Genomic DNA, 24111 nt, shown 5'->3' on the forward strand with positions numbered 1-24111 from the left:
TATATATATATATATATATATATATATATATATTATATATATATATATATATATATATATATATATATATATATATATATATATATATATATATATATATATATATATATATATATATATATATATATATATATATATATATATATATATATATATGTATATATATATATATATATATATATATATATATGTATATATATATATATATATATATATATATATATATATATATATATATATATGTATATATTTATATATATACACACACACACACACTGTGTGTATGTGTTTTTGTATGGGTATGCGTTACTATGTACCTAGTATAGCAGTTAGGTAGCCTAGAGGGGTGTAGCCTGGGCTAGTGGAAAACAGGGGATTTTAGGGGAGGGAACAAGAAACGAGTAAATTTTATGCCGCTTCCCCAGCCTAACCTAGCGGCTATCACCTCAGTGGCGTGGTTGGTATGGTCTTAGCCTGCTACCTCGGTGGCCTCGAGTTCAATTCTCTGCCATCACTGAGGGGTCAGAGATTTGTATTACTGGTGATAGAAGTTCACTCTCGAAGTGGTTCGGAAGTCACGTAAAGCCGTCAGTCCTGATGCTGAATAACCACTGGTTCCCTGCAGTGTTAAAATATCATACAAACAAACAAACAAACCCAACCTAACCTACTATAGAGTGACATAAGATGTAAATGCAAACCACAGAGAATCATCCAACCTTACCTTAACATGTAGCCTAGGCTACTACCTACAACTAACTATCAAGTTTTACTGGCTAGCATAGCCCAGGATAGGGAAAGGATACCATAAATGCTTCTCTTGTTTACTTCTTTTTTCAGTGTTTCTCCTTAATTATCTTATTGTACAAGATTTTCATGCCTAGTTTTTCATGGGACATTAGCCAATATCCTAATCGAACTTTTGTAGAATATTTTAATTTGCTGGTTTCGTAATCCAGTCTTTCACAGGGATGCCATAACATAACCTGTTCCAAAGTTGGAACACATTGCATAGTACGGGGCTATTGAATGTTAACCGAAAATCTTGATCTGGTCAAAGCAAGTTTGTCAGATGTGAGTCTAAATTTATACTGAATAATTTCCTATGGTGGATGTTGACAACTTTTGGGTTAAATGAATTCTCAGGGGACAGTCATTAGTTGCTGAGCAAACTGGTCACAACACCCCATAATTGGTTAGTGTAATGCATACACCATAAGTTTCCGTAGGGGGTTAATGCCGTCTGTGCACTCATGGAGTGTACTGTAGGCATCACTTAAGGTTCTTTGCAGCGTCACTTTGGCCTCAAGCTGCAACCCCTTTCATTCCTTATACTGCACATCCATTCACATTATCTTTCTTCATTCCTGCTCTCCACCTTTGCTAACAATTGTTTCAGAGTGTATCTACAAGATTTTCCTCCTGTTACACCTTTGTAAACTTTTGCTCTCAATTTTTCTTTTAATCACTGAATGATCTCGTAGGTTCTGCTATCTGGCCTTTGGCCTAAACTTTATATTCCTACTCCATAAGTGTATCTTCTTTCAGTGCTCTGTAAAACCCCCATTTCTGCATAATGCAAAACTTACTTGCTTGCTAATATTGTATGTAATTATCTTATCATCAACATTTAACAATTGCAATACACTCCCTGAACACCTGAATTAGCCCTGGTCACTGACCAGCCTGAACTATATCCCCACAGATTTACCCACAAAGTTGGTAATTTTAACTGTCAGTGCTACCAACACTGCATATAAAATCTAGTCAAATGAGTTACCTGTGATACCACTGGCAATGCTGCTGCAAATACCGGCCACCAGAGGTCTGCCTCCTCAATTGTTTTCTGTTTGTGGTGCTGTTAGGACATGTCCTGCAACGTGCGAACTTGGAATTCTGGATTACGACATTGTATTACAACTGCGCACTTGGTTTTTGCTCCGGTTTTTTATTGATTTGGGCGTTCTCCTTGTATTGACCTCAGCTTGGACTGGACATGAGATGAACAAGCTACTTAAAGAAACGCCGTTAGCCAATGCCTCTACGTCTTTTAACTATGTTGACATTTTAACATAGCTAATTATGGTGCCTTGTGCCATATAAATCAGAAATCATAAGGAATTTGAACTTAACATTGCTTTCCAAGAATAGTCCATCAGGTGACTGAATTCAGTAGTATGATGAATTTCCATTAGTCGGGCTTGCGGTGAATATATTAAGATTTAGATCAATTACAGTTACATATATTTAACCAGTCGTGATATCAAATACAGTTACAACTGAAATTAATATCAAGTAGAATAGATTTACACTTAAAATTACCTTAAGAAATTTGTAATTTATTAAATTTCAATTGTAATTTAATTTGAATTACAATTACACAAACTTACCTCAACACACAGCCCATTGTAAAGGGGGCTTGGCCTAGGCAGGCAGAGATGCCAACTAGTCAATTTCCTTCGTCCAGATACAACCATCAAACTTGGTTTCAGCGAAATTCTTGTTCCTAGTTAGCATAAATGAATATCTACATATTGTTCGTCTTACGATGTATTTCAAGTCCAAATTTACTTGATGCGTCTCATTGTGAAGTAGTTTTTTTTCTCCGTTGATAGATTGCGTACATTTCAGCGATTCCGTTCGTCTTCACTCTTTTTCATCAGTATTGCGAGCTTAACGTTAATTATCTTTTATTGGTGTGAAAACAACAGTAAATGAGCTCTTCATGCTAGTAGTTTTTTTTTTTTTTTACCACAGTTGTGGTTGATATCATATTAAAGTTTGGGAGTTTTATCCTTGTTGCCGATTCATGATATTAGTCACTGACAGACTTATTACCTTATCAGCTCCAGCTACGATTTGCATTTAAAATTATAACATGACGATCTCACAGCAAATAAAGTTATTACCTAAATTATTTCAGTCCTATTCTACATAACATAATTTATAACATACCCACGGTAACTGTTTACTGTCGTGCGCAGATTAAATACCAGAAACGGATGTTGCTATCGGATTCGATTGTATTAGTAAACAAATTGGTTTCTCGTTTGGTTGTTCATGGCTGTCCACATTTCTACAACGAGTATAACGTTGAGGCAATTGTAGTTTGGCCTCTTTGGCTGCCTTCCTTCTACTTTACCTCCTTTCATATAATCTTTCTTCAGCTTACTTTCCACCCTGTCCTAATCTTGATTCATAGTGCAACTGAGAAGTTTAATCCTGTTACACCTTTCAATCCTTTAACTGTCAATTTCCATTTGGCCTAAAATTTTATATTTAACTCGATTCTCTCGCTGCCAGATTGCACACTGTTACCTGCACCCTCTGTGCGCGAGATATAGAAAGACTTATGTTCAAAATGTTGTCATATCCAAGGTGGGTTTAAGTAAGGTTGTTGCATCTGGAGTAAAAGAAATTTACTTGTCGGCATCTCTTACCTGCTTAGGCAACGTCCCCTTTAAGCCCCGTACATACTATGCATCATGATGCGCGCAGTGTTAGATGGATGCGTTGAAAAACGATTTTTTCAACACAAAGCTGCAACACCAACGTGTTGATGGGTCCGAGCCATTTCATTACTCAGCTCAGTGTTGCATTATCATTCAGAGTGACAGGACATTCGCTCAGCTCCAGTGCTGATGGCTCAATTACCACCACCTGCCAAACCCCTAGAGTGGACTAAGACAAACACCTTACATTTCATAGAATTATTAAAGGAACATCCATCTGTATGGAACATAAAATGCAAGCAGTACAAGAAAAGAAACTTCAGGACTGCAAGTTTGGAGTTCATAAAGTCGGAGTTGTCTAGTTTCGTAAATTGTAATTTGTGGAATGAAGACATTACCAAAAAGTGGCACACCCTGAAGACACAATTCTACAGGAAAATGTCTGCAATCAAGGCATCACAGAAGTCTGGAGCTGGCACGGAAGAGCTCTACATTCTGAAGTTGTAGTGTTTTGACGAGCTGCGTTTCCTGGTTGACAGAGAAGCTCGTGCATCTACTTCCAATTAGATGAAGGAGAAATTACTACTGCACAAGTAAGTTCATAATTTTATTGTGTCCACTTGTACTCCAGCATAACTATAATTTAACTACTTATTTACTATTAGCGTACATATATGACAAAGCATACTCCAGCATAAATATAATTTAAATACTTATTAACATAAATAAATGACAAAGCATTACTTATTAACATACATATATGACATAATTATTCTCTCTCTCTACCATATGCCACACATACGTTGTTGCCATGGAACATGGCAACAACCTTCCTCATTAAAATACTCCATGAACTCTTCCCTGACAGCTTTTGTCTCATTTGTGGGATGCCTCTGTGGTCTCTCCAAAGGCAGAAGCTGCCCATAATCACGCCATGCCCCGGGTGTTACCTCTCCATCCACAACATTCTCGTTGTCCAAACCACCAACGGGTGTTTAGAATGATTCATGTTCCCTGCGCAAGGGCTGTGCAGGCAAGAACAATTTTTTCTACCTTATCAGGGCTCAAATTTATTGCACTCAGGAGAATGTGAAACTCATTTGACATAATGGCAAATGCATTCTCAACGACATGCCTTGCTCTTGAAAGCCTGTAGGAGAAAATTTTTTGCTCATTATTTTGATGTTTAAATGGATACGGGTTCTAGAAGTATCTCTTGAGTGGGAAGGCATCGTCACCCACAAAGACGCATGGCAGGGTTCTGTGGCTGTCACTCACCTGTTCATCTGCGGGAAGGTCCATTGCTCCGTCATGCAGCTGCGCACGCAGAGTTGAGTTTGCCCACACACCACCATCTGAAATTCTTCCATTTGTCCCCACATCTACATACACAAATTCATGGTTTGCATTCACTACAGCCATGAGAACTATACTGTGTGGACCCATATAATTGAAGTAGTAGGATCCACTCTCTTTTGGAGGCCGTATAGCGATGTGTTTCCCATCCACTGCTCCAACACAGTGAGGAAAATTCCATTTCTCAAACTGTTTCGCTACTGCCTTCCATTCACCTGGAGTTGATGGCATCTGAAAAGATGATGGGGGTGATAAATCAAACATCATTTTTAAATACACATATAGGCAAAACTAAAACTCTTAATATTAATATACAATTGAATTTATTTATCCACAGCCTGATGAAGTGGCAACTTCTGTCGATAAGTCACAAGACGCACCCTCTCCTCCACCTACACCAAGCCTGACATCTGCCTCTTCTGTTGCTCCCTCGCGTACTCCGTCCCCTTTCCCTTCTTGTAGTTCCGGTGGAACTTCAAAGAAGCGGAAGCAAGTTGATGAAATTGATAATGTGATGGCACTTGCTCTTAATAAACTATCATCCCTTCCCAGTCCCAACAACCGTGAGCCAATGCTTGATATATCTAGGTTTGTTGATAGTGAACTGAAGAACATGAGTGATATGCAACAGAAACTAGCCAAAAAACTAATATGCGATGTTCTTCACATGGGTGACATGGGTGATCTAACCAGAGACCATCGAGTAGTGCGAGTAGGGGGTTGTGATAGTTTCATGGCATGAGGTAGCAAGTTATAATATGTTGTCCACAACGTGTATTTTCTTTCTGAGGATTTATGTTGTACTCTTGTGTCACTGTTTTCAAAAAAAAAATTGTTACTGTAAGTTATTTCATAACTTACAGTTATTTTATGATTAAGTTATTTTATGATTAAGTTATTTTATGATTAAGTTTCTACATTGCCTATTTATTTGTCATGAATGAATGCCACTTCATATTATTCATTTCTGGCTTCTTGTTTAATAATTTCCAAGGACACTTTTTTTTTATACTTTCTTAATATTAGTACTAGTATTATTGTCATTGTAATAAAAGAATATATGTGTACTTTGTATCTATATTTCAACCTTACCTTAATAAAATCCTCCCTAAGGACATTATAAATAGCTTCACAGGTTTCAGGGATGATTAGACCGAGGCTCTGTTTTGAAATCCTGGTTGAATATTGGAGGCTTGCATATGATCCTCCAGCTACAAGAATGCGTAGTGTAGCCTCCAGACGAGCTCCTGGTGATATGCTCGAAAGCTGGTGTCCTGCTTACAAATGTATGGTTCAATTTTTTCCAACAAATTATAAAATGCAGGGATTGGCATTCTTATGTAATTTTCAAAGTCTGTTGGATTTTCGACTTGTAGCTCCAAAAATATTTAATCGAAACTTCCCTTGAGAGGTCGCCGAGAAAGCCATTGCTTACACCTCAAGGTTCTAGGTTTCTTCCTCAAAAGTTTCTTTTTTGCAGCACACACAGCAACTATACCCCACAGTAGAGTCTCCTGGCAAAGTACGTCATCAGCAGGCATCCTGACTTGATGAAAGCTGAACTACAACTGAGCAGGTCGCGCGTGAGAACAAGCGAGCAGTGTTGCAGTATATTTTGGCCGCTATTAATTTTTTTCAACACCACTACTGCATCACATGGCTGATACGTGATGGCATAGTGTTTACCAGGCTTTACACCTTGACTGTGCATTGACCACAAGCGTCTTGTAATTGTAATTTAATCAAAATGCAATTATTTACACTTTTTTAAGGTAATTGTAATCGCAATTCTTTATTTCTATTTAATATTAATTTTAGTTGCAATTGTAATTTGATAATAGGACTGGTAATTATAATATTGTGATTGTAATTAACATAAAGCATAATGTATAGTCCAAGCCTGACTGACAAAAGTTTGTCTGCTAAACGGAAGAAGACTTCGTACTACAGTTATGACATCCCCTGTTGGTCTGGATGCTTCACAGGCAGTTGCAGAGTCTTCCGCAATTCTGTATATTCCTCCTTTACTTGGTTTGCGACATAATGTGTCTTCTGCTGTACTTGCGGTTGCCACGGCAGTTGGTGATTCATCTGCGCCATTGTCAAATGTATCAGTACTGGTTGTATCCACAGCCTCCCCTTTCAATAGGGTAGCTGGTAATCTTCCTTCTTCGGTTCCCATTTTTATGCTTTCGGGGTTTGAGAGGCGTAACAGCCTACAGCAGTTGTTGTGGGGGCTCCGGCAGTTGGCAGTTCGTCTGCACCATCATTAGTACTGTTTGTGTCCTAGGGCTCCTTTTGTTAGGATAGCTGGTACTTTCCCTCTTTGGCTCCCATTGGTTCCGCAGTTCGTAACCTGTCCTTAGAGGCACTTTTAGGTGCTGTACAAGTTTGTTTCCTCCACCTGCACAATGTCAGCCTTAGTTGCTCGGTAGTTACTCTGAGTGTGGCTTCTTCCTTTTTCTCTCCTGTTTCTTTCTAAACCTTTTCCTGTGGCTATTTCTGTTCTTCCTTCAAGGTGTTCAATGTAGGTTCAGTTATGGTTCTGGGGTTTCCAAGAGTACTTCCTTCCCCCACTTGATCAATGTAGCTTCTGCCCCGGACTCCCGTCCTGGTTGCCCATTTGTAGTCGGCCAGGTGTTATGTCATAGTCACTGGCTGGTGCGGGGTTTCGCAGTCAAGTGAGACTGGCTCAAGGTTATGTCATCATTTGTGGTTGGTACAAATGTGGCACAACAGAGTGTGGTTGGCTCTTAGGGGTGGGCATTCATTGCCAAGGTGTGCTCAGTCCAGGTGTTACGTCATTACCACTGGGTAGTGTGGGTTTGTGCAGTCGAGCAAGACTAGCTTAGGGTTATGTCATATTCTTTAGTTGGTACATGGTTGCGGAACTGGGGGCGGTTGGCTCTTGGGGTGGGCAGGGGTCGGCCGGGTGCTACGTCATTGTGTCTGAGGGTTGCAGAATTGCGCAGTCAAGTACAACTAGCTCAGGAGTCAGGAGTTTATCATCGTCCTGTTGGTATGGCATTGCGCAACCGGATCAGTTGGCTCGGTTATGATGGAATCATGTATGTCAGGTGGTGGCATCGAGCACCCAAGTATAGCAAGTTCTGGGTTATTGGATGCTGCCCTTGCATGTGTTCAGCCTTCTCCTTTTCCTGTAATGGTGCAGTCAGACAAGAGAGAATCCAGTACTAGTTGTCGGTTTTTGTTTCTCCAGCGAAGGAAAGAGAGTATAAACAGATGGTGGACTTTGTCCATTTTCTCTCTCCGTAGTCAAGGCTCCGGAGGAACTTACACAAGTTAATCCAAGCAATGTTTGATACATTGTATCCAATTAAACCAGTAGTCTCTCAAACATCATGTAAGCTGATCTGGTTTTGGCGAAGTCGGGCAACTTTTGGGGAAGATGAGTCTAGGCTAACATCACTTGAAGGGTTGGGTAATCTGGATTCAACCTTGCTTCCTGATTAGAAGTAGTCTGTATGCAGTAACGGGTAACCCTTTTGCTGGTGTTTGAGTTCCACTCTAGGAATCTGTTGAGGCTCTTCTCTCTAGGTATCCTATGAGGCTCTTCTCTAGGTTCGTTTGATGATTCATGTGGTAGGGGTTACATATCTTGAGGCTTGTATTCAGAAGACACCTTTCGCAGCCAGTTGGAGGCCTTGTCCCACTCTATGTGGATGTTGTCTAAGTTAATAGGGGTTTTCTCAAACATGGTTGGTATACTCCTTCCGATCCTGGATTGTTTGACAACTTCATCACTTTGGTTTTGATGGGGTTGGCATACTAACAGTTTGGCTGGCTGTACTATGTTCTTTTAAAGAAGAGGAGGGACTTCTTGGTAAATCATCTGCCTCCTCACTTTCTGTACATTCATAAGAAGGTTCTGTTGAGGGCGCCTCTTGCCATCAGCAACAGTGTTTTAGAGAGGAAGATGTCTCCTCGATGGTCAATTTTGTGTCGTCATCATCATCATAAGTAAAGTTGCAGCAGCATCGTTGGATGATTGTATAGCAGGTGACAGATCTCAAATGCTGCTGTGTCTGGTTCGAGCTCTCAAAGTTTGTAACGTACTGAGGAACTTTTACCTCGTCCGAGAATCTTATTTGGTTTACCCAAGGTGCCCATTTCATTTCATTTCCAAAAAATGCAATTAGTTTCTTCTTGCAAGGGGTATTAGTCAAGTGTCAGTTGGCTCTTTATCGTTTTTAGAGCCTTCAAGTTGTTCTTCATGTCCAAGGGTGCAAAGTATTGCGAATGGCTATCCCTTCGGCTTTCTGGAGGAATTTTCAGTGTTGGCGATCTTGGAGGCGGTTACTTGAGAGTTGGTGAAGGTTTCCACAAAACTCTATCTTAGGGATTTTCAGTTTCTTCAGAGAAGGGTTATTTGCTGGGTCCTGTTGTTGCGGCCAACTCAATTGTATAATTAGCTTGGTATCGTTAGGATGTTAGAAGTTTATGTAGTCAGTGATAGTCTAAATGAACTTGAGAGTTTCCGTTGATCAAACTTAGACTGAGTGTATTGTTCTTCTAGATCCTTGAGGTTAGGCAGATCCCGATGGTCATGTTGGAATAACTTCAACTTCTTCAGCACAGTCATCTGCATCAGTGAGCAGTAGAGAACTCGAAGGTCATGCACATTCAATTTCTCCTCCATACATGAGAGGCTGGATAGCCACATGGGAAGTTCACCATTTCTCCTCTATACACGAGAGGTATAGAATAACACTTGGGAGGTTCTTCAGACTCAGGCGGTACCTTGGGCTCAATGCTGACGTTAAGGTCTTCATTTGCAATAATCCTCACCTACAGAGTTGGTCAGTGAGGTGCGTAAATTTTACTTTTACCTCCATGAATAAGAAGTATAGATTACCATGTGTGAGGTACTTCTCACTCAGACATTACCTTAGACTTGACACTAACATTGGGGTACTTTCTTTGCAAACATCCTCACCTACCGAGTTAGATAACTAGGTGAGGATACATACAATTATACATGGTAGGTTGATGAGTTACCTCCGTATACTTCGTGGACAGATCGGGCTGAATTAGATTGATCCCACCTCCATTAAATGTTGTTAATCAGGCTAATTCAGGTGTTCAGGGAATGTATTGCAATATGAAGTTTTCATAATAAAACAAATATTGTAATGCTCGAACACCTGAATGATTCCCACCCTCCTCCCCACTTCAATTTGATATTGAATGATTCAGTTGAGGAAGCAGGCCTCTGGTGGCTGGTATTTGCAGCAGCATTGCCAACGGTAACACAGGTAACTCATTTGACTAGATTTTACCTGCAGTGTTGGTAGCCCTGACAGTTAAAATTACCCATTTTGTGGGTAAATCTGTGGGGATATAGTTCTGGCTGGTCAGTGACCAGGGCTAATTCAGGTGTTTAAGTAAGCATGACAATATTAGTTTTATTATGAAAACTTCATTTTTATATATACTTGCCAAGTAATTCTCTCCTCACTCGGACATCAGGGCACAAAACGAATTGAGCTCTTTGCTACTTTGTTCCACATCTTCCCCAAAAGTGGGTGGGGTTAAGTGCCTGCCCAAAACAGTTGAAGCCTTACCACGAGTTTTTGTTTTTAGACTGCTGTGGTTGAAATCCTGTAGCTATGTAATTACATTGTAAGTACGTACTATATGTAAAACTATTTTATCATGAAAATTTAATTTTTATAGACAGCTGTTTGACTCTTGGTTTTCTTTGGTCCTAGACGTGTGTGTCCGTGATACATACAATTTGGTACAAAGAATTTATGCTCCTGATGGCTTCCAAATTGTTCTTTTTCAGTTTTTATTTTTCACAGGCACCTAACATTGTTCTCGCCTGACTATTATTCGTAGTACCCATTGATGTCTGGCATTTTTAACAATTTTGCTTTTTAAATTTGTGTTCTTGTCCTTCACTTATAGTGCCAGTTAGAAGATGTAGATATAAATGCAACATTTCTAGCGAATGTATTTAGTTTCCAAAACTTCTCACCTTTAATTGTTTCAATTTTATTTTTCATTGCTTAGTAGAGCATTATTTTAAAGGGACTGGTTTGTTTAGTGTATATCAGAGTTGAAAAGCCTTTTCAATAAATGAATCTGGCCACTGGTGCTCTGTGGTAAATCTCTCATGTGATTTATTTACTGTATGATGCATTCAGTAATGTGCACTGAAAAGGTTCTCTGGTTTTATTTTGTTTTTAGTTAAGTAGAAGTTTTCCACATTTAAGTCGGTTAGCTGTACTCTGTCATCAGAAATTCCTTTTGACATAATATTGGACTTCCATATTTAATTCTAGAGAAAGAATTCTCGTTTTTCATCCATAAATTACCAGGGAAGACTTGCTATATTGTAGTGCATTAAGACACCGAATTAATATGTCGATTGGACAGATATTTTACTTATTTTTACTTGAATTTGTGGACACAAAATGAACAAATAATGATTCATTGGGAAAGATTTTAGTTATCTTATTGTATGGTATTCATATTACAAGTTCAGGGTGCTTCTAAAAAATATTTTAGATTGACAATTTTCCTGGGTGGTATAGTCAGAATAATTAGAGGAAGTGAACTAGTACTTGAAATCAATTAGACAAGTTGGACACAAGATTCTGAATTATATTAATTTTACGTACTAGAGGTATGTCCATTAACATAATAGCTTTATCAGACTTCTGAGTAACAAATCTCGAGACGGACTTTTGAGTTTATAACGTGAGTTATAGTTTTGTGAGTACTTCACATTGATAAAAAAAAATAGATTTTGGTAAGGTTTTGTTGTAGGATATTAAAGCTAAACGAGTATAGCCAGTGTGTGTTCGATATGCACGAGGAAATGTTGGAAATATGGTGACTCAAAGATTGAGGTGGTTAGGACATGTGAAGGGAAGGGATAAGAAGTCTGTCAGAGTAGTGGTAAATCAAGAAGTACCAGGGAAAAAAAAAGACCTGGGAATGCCCAGGATATCTATAGTTTCGATCAGTTCATAAATACAGTAGGTACATGGTAGGCCTTGTACGAATATCCCAGTTCCCTGTTTTCATAATGAGTCCTTAGATTTGAATTAGTTATGCTGAAAGGTTGGGTGCTGAGAATATTTTCATGTGAAGTTTATACTAAATGTGGTAATATGTTATTGTATATTTGGCAAATCTCTTTTCTGTTGCTATTTGCAATGCATACTTGCCAAATTAGATACTGTTCTTGTTGTGTAGATGATAACCTGTCCATTTGTAAGTTGGTGTTGGATGTGTATGAAAATAAATAAGTGGTGTAGATTACTTGCATTAATAGAATCCATAGTTGTACATGAATTTGGTCTTAAATTTTGTGTGCCATACCTGTTTGTTGGTGTATCAGTGTCAGTTGGACTGCATAAATGAGCTTATGCCCGTAAGTCGAGAAGCTGCATCTGCATTCACTATGCATTCTACAGCCATATCCACTAGTTGTCTTGCAAAACTACACGAGGAAAATTGCACAGAAAGGCTTCCTTTAGGAAGCTGGTCTTTCAGACCAGGATGTGTTTCTTCAATGTTTAGCAATTTGAAATAGTAAAGTCATATAATTTGAATAATTTGGCTCTCCGCCAGCAAAAAAAGACAACTGTCATTTTTCCAAGCATACAGGTGAAAAGGACCACATCACACTTCGCGCAGCTCTGCTAAACAGTAAGTAGATATCCACAAGTGCTATATACTTTGGCCAGTACGTGGCAGCAGATCCATGGATCCCTTGTTATGTTTCATCGAAGAATCTGAAATAATTACACATCAGCTTCACAAACTCTGGCTTTGCCTCTTTTGGTATTCACGTTCTGAGGGAATTTTTGAAAGGTTTCTTATTGCAGTAATTATTCCTACATGTATATCTTGTTTCACTGTTGAGAAAGAAAAAGTTCCTGGGGTTTCATCCTAAGTGTAGCGTCACGGGAAGATTTTTCCCCACCATGACATTAAGATACGAGAATAAGAATAATAATATTAGTATACATATGCACTGTTGTCAGTCTTCTTGCCTGGAGACAGGGGTCGGAGAATGGTACTGTGTCATAGTTGACACGGTGGGTATGAAGACTAATGACCTTTACACTGCCTGGGAATTAGGGTAGGCCTGTCCTACCTGCTATTACATGATATTCCTTGTGTGTATGGGTCTTATTACTGATGAGGCCAGTTGATGTCTTCCAACTGGGAGGCAATTGAAGTGCTGATTTCCATTATAGGGGTGTTGAAGAAAATTCCTGGTACTCAGCTTGTTTCTTTATTGCTCATTACATCATGCCAAATTTCTCCTAGGCCTAGTCTCCTGGACTTGGTTAATTTACCTAGTCTTCAGAACTCCTGGACTAGATCCCTGGACTAGATCCCTTGCAAGGGATAGATAATCATTTGTATTAATAATTTGGTAAAATAGCCAAATTGAAGGGTGGACCGGTTGCGTCCTTCTCACACGAGAGCATTCGTGATTGTTACATGGTTCTTTCTAATGTTACCAAAAGCAGACGAAAGATTCAGGGCAGCGCTCCCATACTCAGAGTGAGAGAAAAAAACAAAACAAGGGACTGGCTACATTGCCACGCACTCGTGTCCACAACAAAAACGAAAACATTTCACAGTTCCAATCACTTTTACAACAGCAGTGTAAAGATATTAGAGGAGAATGATGAATCAATTCCTAAATAAATCACTAATAATTAAAGGAATATTTTTCCCAATACAGTAGGGGTTGCCTCGTTTATAGTGTCGTTCCGACAGAAAGCCATTGACTGATTCTTTGGCTAAGGCCCCCCTCACAAGACTCGAGTCAACCCCACTTGATAGTAATCTAAGACTTCCAGATAGCGGTACATGATGTGAAAATCACCAAGTATAACACATACACGATCAAACTCAGGCTTAAAATTCTCTTGCAATCGGAGAGCAGGCTTGGCAATGCCCAGATCGTTTGGGATAGGGATATATTTTTCTTCCCACTCGCCTGAAACTTCAAGACTCTGGGCGACAGTCTCTGACTACATCGGTTCTTTCTTTATAATGATCTAATTTTATTTGTGAATTGCATAAAATTTATCAATATCAGCAGAGTGTTTGTTGCAAAATAGAAGTGAGACGTACTTACAAATGAAGAAAAAATACACTTTTGAGTGTAAAAAGTATTAATATTTATATTATTTTCGTCATCTGGCACTGGAAAATACCTATAGCCTACAAAATATTGACCTTTTAACTTTTTAAATGAAATATTTGAATTTCCAATGTTTTTTTTATCTAAAGTATGATTTTAACATAATGAGTATAGAATAAATTGAAAATAGAACACGAAAAATTGCAAAACGGCATAAAAACTGCAAAAATTGTTGGAATCTGATAAAATGCAACGGTTTAGGCTTGCAAGCCTTCAACCAATTTTTTTTTTTTTTTTACTTGGGATAGGATGTCAAAACTTTTCCAAGGAAAGATTGGAATTGAAGGTGGTCATCTCTAAGACCATAACTTTTGCTATTTTGGTATAATAAATTCAACTAGAAGTGAGGACTCCTGCCTGCGGTGGTAATTTGGGACGATTAAGTAAACTAAAAATGTTAGGACAATAATGATATTTCGTTAACATTCAAGTGTTTTTTAATCTCATTTGCTGTGTCATTTCGGATGTTTGGATTTTATAAATTCACAAGTTTCTGCTTGAATATCAGTTGTGTCCGTGCCTGGATATCTGACAGCATATATAATGTAAGATCTGCTAGTTTTATTATCTGCATTGAAGAAATGAAGCTATTCACAGTAGAGTCTTTATCTAGATATAGTACCTATTATACTTAGTTTGAGGGGTTAGTGTAGCTTACAGTGTTCCTTCTGATGCTACGATATAAATAGTTTAGGTTTGCTAATTTATAAATCGCATGAATTAATACACAATTACCTAATTTTTATCTTTGATTGAGCAGTCACTCAAAACTTTAAACTTTCAGGCAAACTAATGAAATTTATCTGCTTTAAAAGTAGTGAGGTATTTTGCTTTTGGTTAAAATGCTTCATCATAGAGAGACAGAAATGTTTGCCTGACACTGGAGGTTGTATTTACTTTGGTGAATTTAGTATTTGTAGAGTTTGAACGTTATTCTTCTTATCTAAGTGTCGTTACTTTCAAAGAAGTTTGAAAGGTTATGTCTAATGCTGCCCTTTTCTGAATATTCTATTTTCATAAACTTGACTTTGATTCTAGGTTATGCTCTACATTATGGAAGTTAGGATATGCAACAAAACTGAATTCCCCCATATAATATAACATCTTATAAAGAAGACACTGTTCTGTTTCATAGTACTATATAGTACCCAAGAACTCTTCTTGTGTTTAAAGTAATCTTCACATAGTACAGTATTCTTGAAATTTAATGTACTATCTTAAGTAGGAAGTATTTTGATCGTCTGTTCTTCAAATGAATTATGAAACTGTATTACCAAAAATGGTCGTAGGTCACCGAAGTTGTCTTTACAGTATTCCATTTGATACTTTTAGGTAGGCTTACAAAACAAATTAGCTCTCAAGTAGAACCTGATTACAGTAAAGCTTAAGGTGTGACTTGAAAATTTCTGTTTCTTCTGTATCCGAGATTAATTCAACTCTGATGTAAACACATTCATTAATTTTGGCTAAGTAATAACTCATCAGTAAGGATAACAAATGTCAGTAACACTCTCTCATGTTATTTTCTAAGATGATGAAGCTTTTCAGACCTATTACAGTGATAGTTAGCCAACTGAAAGGCATCCTAGTGACAGAGCGCTTCCAGTATGCAAACAGTTAAGTTAATATAAAGAGAAACAGACACAACACATCCTTGTCATGAGCGCCACTTTGGGATTGTTTGACTTCTATATAGATTTTCTGATTTGCAAAGTGGTACAGAGAGCTCTTTAAATGCCAGCAAAGTCAGTTTTATAAGGTCAGCCCCTGTTTAGGAAAGTTGGGGCTGGGGTGGTGAGAGACTGAATTCTTAGTGAAAAAATTTATAGTATAAATTCTTAAATATTTTCATGTTTTGTTTTGCAGGAATTAAAAGCAAGTTGTCAGGCACAGTTTTTATTGATCTTTTTATCTCTACTAGATACATAAAGTAAAAAAATAATGGAAATTAAATAAATCATTATTACAGCATTATTTCATATAAAGCATGATTACAACAAATGCAAAATACATGATTACATCATATGCCATAATTTATGATTACATAATATGCCATAATATATAATTACAACAAGTTTCATAATAAAAAAAAATATAGCATGTGTCATAATAAAGAAATTACAGTGCGCATCACTACAATATTGTAGCGCGTATACAATATAATTTACAAAACGGTAAATAATCTACTTAAAGGTTATAGTAATCTACATAGTGTACACACACAAGTCTTCTTACATTACAAAATATAGTGGTATATTGTATACTCTTAGGACGACATTAAAACCACATCTGAGGATTATAGCAGAACTTTCAATTCCAAATCCACTGTCTATGGAGTGAATAATAATTTTCCACACAGAGGGGACATAGGCTTGATGTGTTCTTTCTCTGCATCTTTTCCTACTTTTGTGCAGGGTAGATGTTTCTGACAACTTTCCACCACTTGGCTCGGCCAAACACATCGTCCTCTGACAATTGTTTGACTATCGGATCTATTTCTAACTAATTTTATTCTTGTAGGACTTTTTTTTTTTTTTTTTTACAAAGAAAGTAAGTAAATAAACATGTATAGCAGGTATAAGATTAAAGTGTTTTTATGGAAAAGTCTCAAGTTTGGTCCTAGATTCTGTTGCCCTTTTCAATTGTATTTGCCTTAACCTACATTATTACTAGCAGTCAACCATATACGTAGTTTTCATAGATTTGTTTATGTATTTTGCTATTTATGCGATGTATTTTGTAGATCTGGGGTTATGGTGAGGAGAAAATTATTAAAGTACGCCACTAGAGATAGGGAGAGTGAGAGATGTAATGACATGAACCACAGCCATACTGGGCTGAGCAGCTTAGAAACTTTTAACAGGAATTTTTTATTAAAAGGTTCTTTTTTTCCACAGTTGTTTGGAATGTTACACGTTTCCATCCTACATGGAGGGGTTGAGGGAGGTATGGCTGTTCTCCAGTTTGTCCACAGATTCTGCATTAACATTAAGCTTTGCCTGCATTATTCTTGCCGTATGTTATCTTGCTGAAACTCTTTCGACTTCATTCGTAAGTTCATACTTTTGTGTTCATTATCTTCTATTTTTTTTCATTGCCAACCTTTCGAGTTATTTTTATATTTTGCAGGTATTATTGGTACTTTTTGTCTTGGTGCATCAGATCTTATTAATGTCTGAATGAAAGGTTTTTCGTAGCATTTTACACCACAAAGTGTAAGTACTTTATTTTAGTGCAAAACTGTCCTACATGAATGAAAGGATTTCTTTTAAATTTGAAAATGAACTAAACAATAAATTACTTGGCTTTGCCAGTAAATTAGTTTTTCATTACTGAAATTATTGTTAATGAATATTTTCGTGCCGAAAGTATAATTTTTGTAAGAAAATATGAAGCCCCCCGCCCCCCTCCCCTAGGAGATATTTTCGAATTTGTTAAATACAGTATGATGGAAAATATAAAAAAAACTTAATTCTGAAGTATTCCTTGTAACAGGTGGTCAAAGTATCGGGTATTTCATTGAAAATATGACATTTGTTTGATAATAAAACACATTTTCCTCAAAAATCTGTTTATCATAAGTAGCCTTATTCTGTGCAATGGATATCTAGTTGCACTAAGTTGATAAATCTTGGGAGGCAAAGAGCCCAATGCGTGTGTCCAGACAAACCTCATGCGTCATTTTTCCATGCCAACCTAAGAGTACTAGCAGTCTTTTCTCTTCCCGTAGGGTCTTCTTGAAGCAATCAATGTAGAGTACTTGCCACCTGGTAGTAGAAATATTGTATGTGCCCAGGGAAAAGGATTGGGCAGCAGGCCATTGGTGAACCATCAGAAAAGGGCCAGTTGTACCATCTAGCTCCCACTGTTGTCAATTCAGAAGGGGAGTAAAGGAGTGAGTGATATCCATGGTAATTGCTTCCTTGGTAAGTGATTTCAGCTGATCCCAACCAGAATAGATGTGGATCTGATAACATTTTTAAAGGCACTCAGCCAGTAAAGCAAGGTGATTAGGGTCACCATCGGATGTCTGTAGCCTCTGCCAAAACTAGAGCCTTTCAGACAAAGCTTTAAATTTTTTTGCATGTGGCTACCAAGGAATTAGCCAAAGGAAATTTGAATGTCTTGGATTCAAACTCTTAATCATTGACCATCAAAGCAGCAATTTAGACATTGTGCGAAGGCACCAATGAATATTCAGTCTTAGATGCTGTCCAGTAGTATGCGCAGATCCTGTGCAGATTACTTCTCCGAGTCTTTCATTAATGCAACACTATCTGATTGAGTCATATCTAGTCCTTGAGTAGATCAAAGAAGTGCTGGTATACAAGGAATTTTCCCAACTCCAAAATGTCCAGGTGGAGGAATCTGGAAAGAAATCTTCCTCATCAACCTTCGATGTGAACTTAGAGGGCGTGCAGAAGGTGACGGAGAAGAACATGATTCATAAGGAGGGGAGGTATCACTGAAAGAAGCTGCTGAAGAAGAAATGATGGGCTAGTGGCCCAACTTTGTATTAAAAATAGCCAGAGGAGAGCTGTTACAGGTAGGGAAGATCCAGAAGGTTATTGAACAGGGGAAAAGTCATGCCTGGAGTTCAGAGTATTTTGAAGAGCTTCTTCCACTGCAATATCTTTGAGAACAACAATGTGACTCATGACTGTGTTTTGGGAGTGAGAACAGTTGTGTATAAATGCTGCTAATGGTCCTAGTCAATAGAAGGCTTGATGGAGACACAGTGAGAAGATTCAGTATTAGTTTCTCTACTTGCAAGTTCATGACAGTACTTCAGATTACTTCTAGAAGGTGGATGGATCGCCAGCAAAACTCTCTAACTGCTGAATGGTGTGTCTTGGGGGACAGGTTAATATGGTAGGTAATGTATTCAAATGAGGCCTGGGATCAGTAACAAGAAATTAAATAATTATAAAATCATAGACTACTGAAACTGTTGTAACTGAAACATTAGTTCCAGTTACAGATACTGGAGTAGTCAAGTCCATAGTTGGTATAGTTAAAAGGGCATCAGGCAATGTTACTGCAGCCATTGTGGTCACTGTTGAAGGTGTACAGATTGAAGGAGTGGACATGGAAACTAGTGCAATGAGAGGTGGTATAGGATGCATAACTGGAGAGGGTGCCCAATGGATGGTTCAATTATCAACTTAACTACAGATGATCATTCTCCTCTTCAGTCAATCAACAAATCACATCAGCAGTTTCTAAGCACTTCAACGAGGGTATAGATTTTAAGGTGGAAGACACTCGTATAGTAGGCAAAGCTGGGAGAGGAGCAGGTGGCATAACGCCTTAAATAGAAAGGGATGATGATACTAAGAAATACCTCCCATGAGTGGCAGGGCAGTGCACGGGGAAGGAGAGTTCGAAGGAGGTGATTCCACAACAAGTGGAAAGATAGTAGAAGTAAAAACATCAGGTAAAGGTCTTTGCTTGCCACCATTTATGCCTTTAAAGAGAGAAGAATGCATCCTGGGCGCAGACATCATCTGAAGACTCGCATTTTGACTGTGGAAGTGCAGCATTGTTCTATAAAGAAAGGGTTAATATGTCTGCTGAGATCTTGTGTGTATAAATTGTAGGCGTAAGCTTTCTTAGGGACATAGAGCAACCATACACTGTGCATGCATTCTACTGAGAACACTTGCCTGCCACATAAAGAGCTCTTTTAAATTGGTGACATATTGAAGCTGTAAGCACAACTCTTAATACCCTTACAACTATACTGAGGCATAAAGATTTCACAATTAAGTTTCTCCATGGTACAGAAACGCAAAAAATGAGGAATGATCATAGATCACAGTCAGGAAGATTATTAAAACTCACAATACAATGAAAACTTAATAGAATATAAAACATATCCTTAAGTTAATGTGTTAATAAAGGGATAAAATCTTGACAGAAGTTGGTAAGCGCAGCAACAGAAAATTGGAAATTGAAGGCAACCTGTTTCTGTGAAACCGGAGTAAAAAAAAATCACATTTTAATGTAAATTAATTTCGATGGAAAAACATTCCTGAAAGAGTCCCATGATTGTGCGAACAGCAATTAATCCCCAAAAGTGAGCAATCCACTGTAGCTATAAAGAAAGAAATTATATACTGAACAAAGGAAATGGTAACAGAGCGGTGGGAAAGTGACGCTACCGACTTGAAGGTACAACATTAATGGAACAATCAACTCTAAAATGACTGGCACGCAACAATATAAGCAGGAAAGGTGTTAACCTGATAAGAGTCGATAGCAATAACAGCTGCATGGAGAAATGACACCTTGGATTGTGGTTTGGTCATGCCTAGCATCAAGGTGTTTTTGATTTTTCAAGTATTGTTGATCATTCATTATTTAACCTTTCCTTCATATTTATATAATAGAAAATATAAATAGTTGAGTTTGTATGATAAAGATTGATCATTTAAATTATAAAACTGATCCACTACAACTTTATGAATTCATCCTGCTTTGCATACAACGATAAACGTAAACCGTTTATCTCGTCTTGTCATTTTTGTTTTGTTTTTGTATATGAGTTCTTGTGTGACAGGTATGGCTGTGAATGTGAAAATTTTCATGTTATTATCTCCGAATGGCATTAATTGGGGATGATTTGTAACAGTATATTGTTGAAGTAATTGTATGTGGGTTCTGCGGTAAGTTCAGATCACGTGTTTGAAGCTTGTGCAGTACGCCTTTAATTCTTGTCACTGGCGCAAGTTACGTGCAGGAATCTCCCTTCAGAAGAATTAATGTTTACATGCCTGAGATTATTGATAACTTATCGAAAAAATATACAGAATAATCGTACTCGGTTGACTGTACAGTAAAGGGAAAGCTATACATTATTGAGAGAGAGAGAGAGAGAGAGAGAGAGAGAGAGAGGATCGAGGCGAGAGTTATCTGTACATATGTATGCTTTTACTGTTGTCTCTTGGTTAAAGATTGCAAGAACTGGCAAATCTTTAGCGTTTTGTACATTTTCATATGAGGCTAAAACCATTTGTCTAAGCTGCCAAGTCTTGTAAATTATGTTCTGCCATCTTTAGCTTTGAAAATTAATGTAGTACAGTAATGAGTATCTTGCAGCTTTTACTAATGGAAATATTACATGGAAAACTTTGTTTACAAATTTGTGGACATATAAATGTAAATTTTTCCCTTTGGGTTTCTGGAAAGTTGCTTCGGTTTCATGTACTCCTTATCAGGGTAATCTACAAATGTGCATCATGATCATCAAATCATCATTATTTTAGCCTCTCATATTGCGAATAATTCATGATTAAAGGCCTAGGTTACTGAGGTAATTGAAAGAACATACGAGTATCAGCGATATCACACATTTTTCACCTTTTCTTTTATGTAGACATGAGTGAATTCCTGCGTCCATACTGGCTGCAGAAAGTGAATTTGAACAAGCAATAAGTTACGATGGAAGTTTCCACACATTTAATTCTTTAAGTATTTTAGCCTATTCTGCATCTTTACTGTTATTTGGTTTGTTACCTTTCTAAAAACGTTAATTTCGAGTTTTGGTGTTCAAGGCTTTAGTTTATGTGAACTTGTCAGATGTATGTATGCTCTGGAAAAAAAAGAAGTATAACAGTTAAACTTGAGAGTAGGATGAGCAAAGACTAATATATAATAGTGAGATAAGCATAACAATTAGAAATATAAAAAAAAAAAGTGGTCTTTCTACTGTGACAAGTTTTAAGGCTTGTCCACATGAGCGGGCCTGATTGGCGTGCTCCGGGATTGACGGGCAAATTCTGGTGGTCTTACCCAGAGTCAAGATAACAGGGTCTGCTCAACTCGGCAGTGGGGGCGGAGCTAATACTGTGACGTCAGAAGAGTAACACGACTCGCGCTTCTCCATTGAATTACTTAAAGAAGCTTTAGTTTTTATACATTTAATCCATATCGCATGGTATAAAATCTGATAAAACCTGTAAAGAGGTAACATGCTTGATGTTTTTTAATAACCATTCAAAGTATATAGGGTCTGCTTAACTCGGCAGTGGGGGCGGAGCTAATACTGGGACGTCACAGGAGTAACACTTCAGTGTTTCTCCACTGAATTTCTTAAAGAACCCTTTGTTTTTATACATATAATCCATGTCGCGTGGTGCTTTTCATAAAATCTTGATGATAAAATCTGTAGAGGTCACATGTTTGATTTTTTTAATACCCTTTCTCTCATTTAGTCACCAAACCTTGTTTTATTGCACAAAATATACCAGTTTGAACACACATAGCTACTCCAGCTTTCTTCATATGTTTATTCTTTACTTATTTATTTACTTACCTATATACTGGTTTGCTGTATTCTCTTCAAGTCCATTTCTTTTAACATGACAACTCTCTCTCTCTCTCTCTCTCTCTCTCTCTCTGTCTCTCTCTCTCTCTCTTTCAGGTAGTAATATTATCAAGATTTTAAATAATTCTTAAGAAATGTATTTAGTTCTGTCACTGTGTTCATACCTCACTTTGAAAAGCAACTTTTTTTATGATAAAGGTTAAAATGATAGATTAATTATATTTTCCAAATCTTATTGTGAATAGTTATTGTTATGCAATAAATACAAAGAAAATGTGGATACTTGGTGTAAAAAATGGCAGTTGCATTTGCACGACTTGGCCACAAAAAAGAAAACAATATCAAAAGTATAAGAATTACATCATATACGATATAAGGTATCGAAGGAATAAATGATGAAGAAAATGATACATGGAACACATTTCCCGCAAATTTCTCATTAGCACTTCATATCACATAAATATACTTCCGAACACATAAGTTTACATATAACACAAACTGTAAACATAAAGGTATTAATTATGCATGCCTCAAACGATTATAATATTTTCGAAAAAAAAGTACAAAAAGGTATTCGTCAGTCTGGCTGGATGTATCTGATGACGTTTCACAAGGGGCGGGGCTAGATTTCAGATCTCCCATGAACGCTTAATTTTTTATAATTTTTGCGTGCGTAGATAATATTTTCTGTGCGCGATTATGGGTTTGAAAATAATTGTAATTGTAATGTGTCATATACCAATTGAAAGGGCATTCTTTGTACTTTTACATGGTATGTGGCAAAACGTAATAAGATGAAAAATTATGTAAGAAAAATGTGGTAAATATTGACATAAAATTAAAAAATTTTGGTCCGTCTTTGACCTAGAATTCCTCGAAAATTTCTGATAACACCTATCAATTTTATTTATGCATAATATAGCAAATTGTATCAGCTTTCTAATCCATTTTTCAGTTTCTTTCTATCATCATCCCTTAGTCAGCTAGGCTACGAAACGTGAATGTATGTAGGTTGACGGATGAAGTAATTGCACATACGGATTTGAAAGTAATCGTAATTGTAATGTGCTATATATCATTTGAAAGAGCATTCTTTGTACTTTAACGTAGTATACGGCAACATGCAATAAAAGGAAAATTTATATAAAAAACCCCATCGCAAAAATAGTTATATGAAAATGTTATCGTAAGTATAGTTTCATAAAGATATGGTCCTTTTGTAACTGATGACGTTCCACAAGGGGCGGGGATAGGTTTTAGTACCGCCTTGTGAGCAGACCCTGTTATTTTGACTCTGGTCTTACCCATGAATGCTGTCCACATGGGTGAGGCAATGGAGAGGTGGGCGTGCCCGACGATGTGTTCAGTGCGGTACGACAAACATGGTGCCTACCGTATTGAAGAAGATATTGTGTAGCATGATAATTGCTTTGTGTCATGAAAAAGAAGAGAATATGGTGCAAAGAATGGCTCAGTAAAAGAAATGTATGTGGTTAACTTACGTCTGCCAGGGTCGAAGCTCAAGCCATTGGGCACCACCATGGTGATTTTGCTACAAGAGCCAATGGGGCCGATTGGTTCCAGTGGCAGGCTATTTCATAAGGCAAAGATTTTTAACATTCTTCCTGGGGTGCCACCCAAGCTGTTTACATAGGATTATAATCTCCACCTCGGTTTGTTTCACTTTTTGCGCTCATGTAATCTTAATTTGGTTATCTCCTTTGGGTATGATACGGGACAAACGTGTGTTAGTTAACAGTGACTTATTCTACAGA

This window comes from Macrobrachium nipponense, chromosome 2, assembly GCF_015104395.2.
Source record: "Macrobrachium nipponense isolate FS-2020 chromosome 2, ASM1510439v2, whole genome shotgun sequence".
Taxonomy (NCBI): Eukaryota; Metazoa; Arthropoda; class Malacostraca; order Decapoda; family Palaemonidae; genus Macrobrachium; species Macrobrachium nipponense.